Consider the following 8,105-nt stretch of genomic DNA (forward strand, 5'->3'; position numbering starts at 1 on the left):
GTTATTAGTTACGAATGTAAGTTGCGAGCGGCTACATAGATTTTACACACGAAGGATAATCCTATACAGTATATTACTTTTTTTTTATATTGAAATGTGAATGTCCACGTATATTATATTATCAAATACGATATAATTTATATTGCAAATACCGTATATATATAATATATATACATATATAATGATATATTTTATAAATTTGAAGTTACTGTGCGAAATAAAGGAGTGTGAGAGCTATTAAAAAAAAAAACAAAAAAAAACTGAAAACCACGAAAACTGTCTTTGTGATCATTTTATTTATCTTCAATTTTATAATTGAATGTGCGTATGTGTATAATTCCCAACCGGTGAAATTTTAAAACCTTGACGTCCGTTTATACTGTCGAGGATTAAACGTGGATGGAACCATTTATACATTTACATATACATATATGTGCTTTTTAAAGATATTATATCGTGATAAACACAATAATGTCGAATGTGACAACGACGGTGATCGTCGTTAATCACGTTTTTACAGTGTGCGAGAAAAACTTTATTGAAGACGTTAAAGAAGTCTATCTCGTTTTTCGTATAGAGTAAGAGAGAAAGAGAGAGAGAGAGAAAACAGTACAAGTTTTTTCCTGAAAAAAATTAAATAACAATATTACGAAACATATATCATATATGTAAGGTAGATTAGTATCTAACGACGTTCTCTCTCGAGGCGATATCCCTGATATGGTGGTCCTGCGCGGAGCACATCGTAAAAGAGAATTGGATGGAGTCTAAACGATAACGAAAATTCAATTACCGATAAGTTATAGCGCCGGCGAACATCTCGTCATTCTCGCTTGCGTGACAAGAGCGATTGGAAAAAAAGAAAAAAAAACAGAAAAGAAAAACAAAGAAACGCGCTTGCCCGTCGATTGCCTCCATTATTTATCGTTTGTAGCGATTGTTTCCCGACAAAGCGAACAGTTAACAGGATCGATTTGCGAAATGACACACGTTTACGCGCGCGGATGTTGCAAATTGCGTTGCACACCGCGGGACGTACTCCCGTTTACGCGCTCCCATTTGCGAAGTAATTGTTTTTTGCTTCGGGCTGTCAAGGAAACGTTTCCTGATCTCATGAGCGGGCGAAGAGGTTTCCTCCACCATGGACAGGCGAAATATATAAATGCGAGGGATCGCCCACAAGTATTCTCGAGATGTTTACGTGTTTGTGAGTGTGCGTCGCGACGATGATCGAGTGAGATTTAACTCTGAACTGTATAGAATAATTTAAACATACACCTTGGCAATAGAGAAAGGGAGAATTTGTTTCAAATGGATTGTTTGAAATCCAAAGGATTTCTAAAAAAAAAAATTCGTTTAAAAATTAGTATAAATCCAATACAATTAATATCTTTCTTTCTTCAATTTCTTTCATGTTTTAGATACAAAAAAAAATTTTTGTTTTGTTTTTGTACTGTTCAGGGTTAAAAATTACTGCGAAGACAAGGATTGATGAAGTGCGCTCTTCGCGACGAGAGGGTGGAAGCGAGAATGATAGTTTCTCCTATCGCGAGGGTAGAGAGGAAGAGAAAAAAAAAAGAGAGAAAGAGAGAGAGGAGAGACAGATAATATTCGTAATGTCGCACAGCAACGATTTGCGCGACGCTCGCTGTGCTTTGCATATTTTTGTACCTTGCGCGATATGAAAGTCCGATTACGTACAGCTTTCGCGATAGTTTGCTCGCGAATTAACACCGCGGCTTCTCGATACGTTAGTGATCCTTTGCGAATGCATTTTTCCCGTATTAAGAAATGCTATGTGATGTTATTTCTAATTTGTAATATCTACATCTTTATGCTGCGTTGGTGAAACGCAAATAACAGAAAGAGATATATCAGAGAGGGCTATTGTTTTGATTTTTCTTGCCTCCCAAATCATCGCTCCCCGTTATCATCCCTGGACCTCCTGTCGGAGATTCCGCGAAACCTTCATTCACATTTTCTTTGAAGTAAGATAAGTACAAGAATAAAACGAATAGAGATAAAAAGTATTTTTAGCAATGAAAACAATCAAAACGTTTACTAAATATAAAAAAAAGAGGAAAAATAAAAAGAAAAATTACAAAAAATAAGAGAAATGAATAATTTGTAACTTAAATAAAATTTAGATAGAAATATTAGCTAGGACTACAAAAAACGAATGAGCGAAAATTCGACTTGGGTTGATCGTTTATGTTTTCGCATTTTGCTGAAGTTTTACAAAGAGGATAAATTTAAATGTATTTAAATGTATTTAAAGTATTTACGCTTAGCACCTGTTAAAATATTGGAACCCGCAAGATAACTCGAGAAGTGATTTTACGGTCCGTTCTAATATCAGAATTGATTATACATTTGTATAGGGAAATTGTTTATTATCGAAATATAATACCGGGATTGTGAGGTGTATACAACAACGAACGCGAATACGCCGACGTAGCGACAAAGGAACTGTTATTACCGCGAAAAATGTTTTCGATACCGATATTTGCATAGAGTTTTCAGATAAAACACTCGTGAAACTCAATATCCGTCGAAACGAGATAAATTGACGATAAGTGTATTATCGTGGCGAAGGGGAAAGGGAGGGGGAGGGGGGCTATATTTACGCAGGGGCCAGGATTATATAAATTTACACACGCCTCTGTTAAACGTCAAGTGAATTAATAATTGAACGATTCGCGAATACGCGATATATTCCAGATAGATTCTCCGCTGATGTAAAACGCGAGGAGCGTGTAGTCAGTGGATTAAAGCTCGAAACGCGCCGCGATGTGCGGGGGCCGTATTGTTTCAACTAGTTCCCGCAATTATTACGGCGTATACAGAGGACTGGATAGGAGAAACCGGTTTCTCGCGCTCGCGCTCGCGCCCGCGGTCGCTCGGCGCAGCAACCCGTTTGTTCGTGTTTCCATCTCTCGAAAACTCGTATTATCGACACTATTCCGTGAGCTCTTCGGTGTGAAAAATTCTACGCTACATAAAGCGTAATCGCGTAAACCGGATCGGAGGATTGCGCAAGCGATTCACCGATCCCCGGGAATCGATTCAACATTCCGCGATTGTTGCGCGATTCCTATTTGTTTTTCTCTTTTTTTATATCTCGTTCATAAGTATATGTAAGGTATTTTTTTATTATATATGTCATGTTATATGTTCCATCGTCGCGGTCCCTCGTTTGGTAACTTCGAATTTCTTCTCAATGAATTGATTGATTTCAATGTACGAAGCTGATTTAACAATAAGAAAATTATTTAAACTTCTCAGCCAAGTTTTAAAATTAACTCTGTGCGATTAAATCCGACACTATCGTTGTAACAAGATTCGCTTCAAGTTGAATGACGAATAATAAAGTGTACCACATTTGCTTTCTGTGGTATATGCTCTTCACTTTTGATAACAAAACCTCTAGATCAGCGTTTTCTAAACTTTGTGTGAAGCGCGACCTATTTTTTCGAACTTCAAGCATTTGACCCTACTATTAGCTATAGGAGATGTAAAATATAGGGGATGAAAAACGTGGGTTTTTATTTATTTATTTATATCACTTTATTTATATTTATTTATATCACTTTACGCCTCCTACTTTTTATTAAATATAAATTTATAAATCTATTCTTTAGAATACTTTATATATATATATTTTTTAAATAATACATATATATATAGATGTAAAGAATGTGCTTATTTCCTACGTCTGTTGATAATATCTGTGGTGTCGTAGCGAAGCAAGTCGTTTAGAAGTTTAATAATTGTCATCTATTTTAAAATTTAGTTTTGATTTCTATTGTCACTGAAAAAACTTTTTGTGATTTATCAAAAATTGATCGTCACAGGATCGTGATCCATATTTTGGAAATCCTTGCTATAAATTTTTGATTTTACAAATCGAACAGTGCATATACATAATACGAGAATATATACCATATCCTACGAGAATGAACGAAGTTGAGCTTTAGTAGAGAGACGGTTTCGCGATGTAGAATCCTGCAGAACCCGTTGCGTAACTTTTCAAGCCCTAAACATGTCGTCGCCAACTTCTGCGTCAATTTCACGGTTTACCTTTTGACGTATACTCTAGCGAACGACTTTGTTGTTGATATCTGCTCCGGATACTCAATAAGCTAAAACGGGACCAGGCGCTTCGGGGACATCTGTGTTTAATTTGGTGGCGAATGAGTTCTGGCTCATATCCGCGTCCGGACGCGTTCGCGGTGTCTCTTCCTGAGATCTGGGATATCAATAACGCGTAGGTAATTCGAGTCGTACGCGATAACGGGTTGGCAACTGGGTGACTTGCTCGCTCAGCTGATGGCCGATATATTCACCACGCACGCACGCACGCACGCACGCATACACGCACGCACAACCGCCTACTGTTTCCTCGTTGATGAGAATCAGAGTTGGCGCAGACAGTTTGCCGCTGCGAGCGAAGTATCAAATTGGAAAGAAGGCAGGATGAAGAAAAATTGTTAAGAGGCGAACGTTTTACTTCCAGCTGGATATTTTTGTTCGTGTAGTTTTCATATGGGGATCTTAAGATCGAGATGACGTACGCAATTCTTTTTTTTTTTTAAAGCCGCAGTCACGTCCGGGAAGATGGTGAGCTGTCGGAGAAACGTACGTCACAAAGACTCTGCGAGAAATCTGTCAAATGTCATCCTCTAGAATCTCTTCGTAGAGAAATGAGAGTTTTTTATTAGTACATGCGTAGATATGGAAATATATTCATATATGCGGCAATTATTGATATCTCAATACCGAGTGTTAGTGAAAAATATAAAAATATATAAAGCTTTTTTTTTTTATAACATCACCAATCTACTTAGTCTATCTTCAAACGTTCAGTTCTTGCATGTTTTTCTTGGAACATATACTTCTTTTTATAAGTCGGTTTTATAAGCAATAGTTGAAATAAGTTCGATTTAACGACGGCGCTATTTTATTTATTGTTTGCATTTATGTCTTTCGTTTATGCGCCACTAATTTTCGTCTTTATATTTTTACAAACGGTATCTCTTGCAAAAGAATGTTACTGCCTTGTAATAAATTGGTCAGTGATAAATCATTTTTGCTCAGGAATTTTTATTACTCGTAAGAATAATAGTTTATTACAGGCAAACTTATTACAGTCAATAACACCTTTTTGTAAAGGCTATATCAGAACGAAAACATAGATTCATTTTTATTTGTTATATTACACTTATTTATTTATATTTTTATCATATTTATATCACATCTATATCACATATTATTTTCATATTGATACTTTGAGACTGACAGGACCAATGCCAGCTTTTCGCTTGGCAACGATGGAAAGTAAGTGATGTACTCTCCGACATATTTACTATTTATTTGTTTACTTCCATAAACCGTAGAATGACGTCGACAATGAGTGTGCCAATTTCGAAATATTGCCATGTAATGTCGAGAAGATCACGTCTCTCAATTTTCTCTAAACAAAATCACCTTCTTTTTCAACTAAACTTCTCTTTTGCAATTAAAATAATAATTTAAATTTAAGTAAAGAATTTCGTTTAATTTGATTTACTCTAAATTTCAAGCTTTTTAAATATTTTATTATTAAAATTAATCGTCATCATCTCTCTCTCTCTCGCTCTTCCTTTTAACGTATTACATCGGTCCTCATAGAAGCCTTACCCGAGGGGTCGATTCGCAGTTACTTCAACTAGATGCGTTCACGCGCGCACGCACACGAGCGTAGCTATAGGTTGTACCGCACGCTGTCCTGTGTGCGAGCGTTTATCGCTCGCATGCAAGTTCGTTTACCCCGATGCAATAATCGCCATCCCTTATCTCGCGGTTTCCTGCGGTGCTCTCACTTTCGCGTCTCGATCGCGGCGCACGTTGCGCCGATTGAGGTTTTAATCCGCCGTCTCTGTTTTTCATTAAAATTGAACGAATCATGTGCCTCCTCGTGTACGACCAGAAAAACAGCGGAGAGAAAAACAATGTTCGTGCGGTTAAAAGACAATTGGTATAAAAGGTCTCTTATTTTTATGGTTACAAATGAACGATAATTACGTGTGGCCTTACGTTAAACTTTTGAACTTTAATTTCGATCAATGTGATCTATGTTTATATTATGCTGCTTCGCGTGTTACGCTTTGCGATATGCATTCATATTTTCACGTTCAGCTCGGAGGGAGGGCTCGCCCCGGGACAATAATAAATCCATCTCCTATTCCTCTCGCATTCTCTTTCCCTCTATTTACCCGGATTTCCCTATTATGCATAACGCTGTGATCCAACCGTCCAAACTTGGAACGCATCCTCAGCCGTTGAACCCTTTTCGGAGTTCATGTTTGCGTAATAGATGGGCAATCTGCCCGTGGTCGGCAACCAGCCGCTCTATTTTCACTTTGGCAAAAGGGTGGTGTTATGCACAAAAATTTACGTACTGTATTGTAGCGCGATTGTGGAGGGACGGGGTGGGGGGAGGGGGACCAACCGGTTTTGACAAATTATTTTTAGCCGAGAGATAAAGATCGTTCGTCGTACTATCGATCAGCGTCAACGTATTATATTCACGTACCGGCCGTTCGACCGGGGATTTGCGAAATATCATGACGATGACGAGAACGTGTTGCCATGACGGTAAATCTGCTCGTCGTAAGCTGGGGTGAGGTTGCATCAGCCTGAGCAGGTCAGCAGTAGGGAAAAATCATTGCCCTTTTATTTCACGAGGCTATTAATTCATTTAAGTGGAATCGCCATGGAAGTAAAAGCATTCTGTCTAATGAATAAAGTTGATAAATATACTCAGAAAAAGAGGTTTAAAAGCGTAGAAATGTGAAAGAGATTTTAAAGGGGCGATTTGCCTCAAGAGAATCGCAATTATCCCGAAAAAGATCTCTTTGTTTTCATAATTAGATTGTAATACGTGTATACGCGTGTATCTCGCGGTTGAAATGCGTCTCCTTTAAACGTATATATTTACCGAACGATTTAGCTTTCTGAAATCTGCCTTTCTCTTCTAAAACGAGGGGATTCTTTTGGGATTACCTACTTCTAGAAGACAGATTCGGATGAGTGGGATAAGCACGGAGCGGAGGAGAGGCATTTGTGTTCTAAGCCACCGATGATACGAGGGGGGCGGACTTAATACGATTTTCAGGAGCTACCTGCGTTACGCGTAAGGGAGGGCGTGGAGAACAAAGAAGCGTTTCTTATATAGGACTATATTCGACGAGCGAGGGAGCGGACCGCGCAGGGCGAGGGGAGAAAACAGGAAAGATCGCCTGGACGAAGATAGCATGGCACAAAGACGTCTCTTTTGCTACCCTGCTGAGCCTTCACGATCTCTCTTTCCCTCTCTCTCTCTCTCTCTCTCTCTCTCTCTCTCTCTCCTCTCTCTCTCTCTCTCTCTCTCTCTCTCTCTCTCTCTCTCTCTCTTTCTCTCTTTCTCACTCGTTCGACCGACCCGCTATTTTCGCCCACGTAAAGAGTGCGGCAAGCGGCGAAGGAGGGGGTGAAGAAGAAGGGAGTTACGAGGGAGAGCGAGCGCGAGAGAGAGGGAGGGTCTTACGGAAGATGGAGCTACGAACAGGACCGGATTTAGGACGTGGGGCGAGCTGTAAATTCAACAGATCTTTCTGTTACAGGCACACAAAGAAATATATGTATATTTTTGCACCAAAAATGTGTATGTACGTAAATAAATAAAAAATATATAATTTTATATCGAGAAGAGATTGTCTCGGAAAATTTTTTTTATCTTTAGAACTCACTGTGAGATCGAAACATTCTGAAGCAAGATACTTTCTCGCTGTTTCTCTAAGCTTCTTCTCTGTTACCAAGTATCCGTTTGTTCGCTTCGCTGACAAAGAGCTTATTGTATCGATACTTTTATAAAATTCTTTATTTCTAAATCACTTGTTTATTTCTAGAAAATTTGATTTATCAAAAAAATTTAGTAATAATTACAATAGAGAAATGTTAAAATAATTTTAAGTACTTACAAGCAAGTTACACTGTTTGCGTTACAATGTGAGAATTATACATGCATGTGCTTCTATCTTCCATTTTATATTTTTGTATTGCCGTTACTTGAAAAGAGTGATTGT

This window comes from Monomorium pharaonis, chromosome 2, assembly GCF_013373865.1.
Source record: "Monomorium pharaonis isolate MP-MQ-018 chromosome 2, ASM1337386v2, whole genome shotgun sequence".
NCBI lineage: Eukaryota > Metazoa > Arthropoda > Insecta > Hymenoptera > Formicidae > Monomorium > Monomorium pharaonis.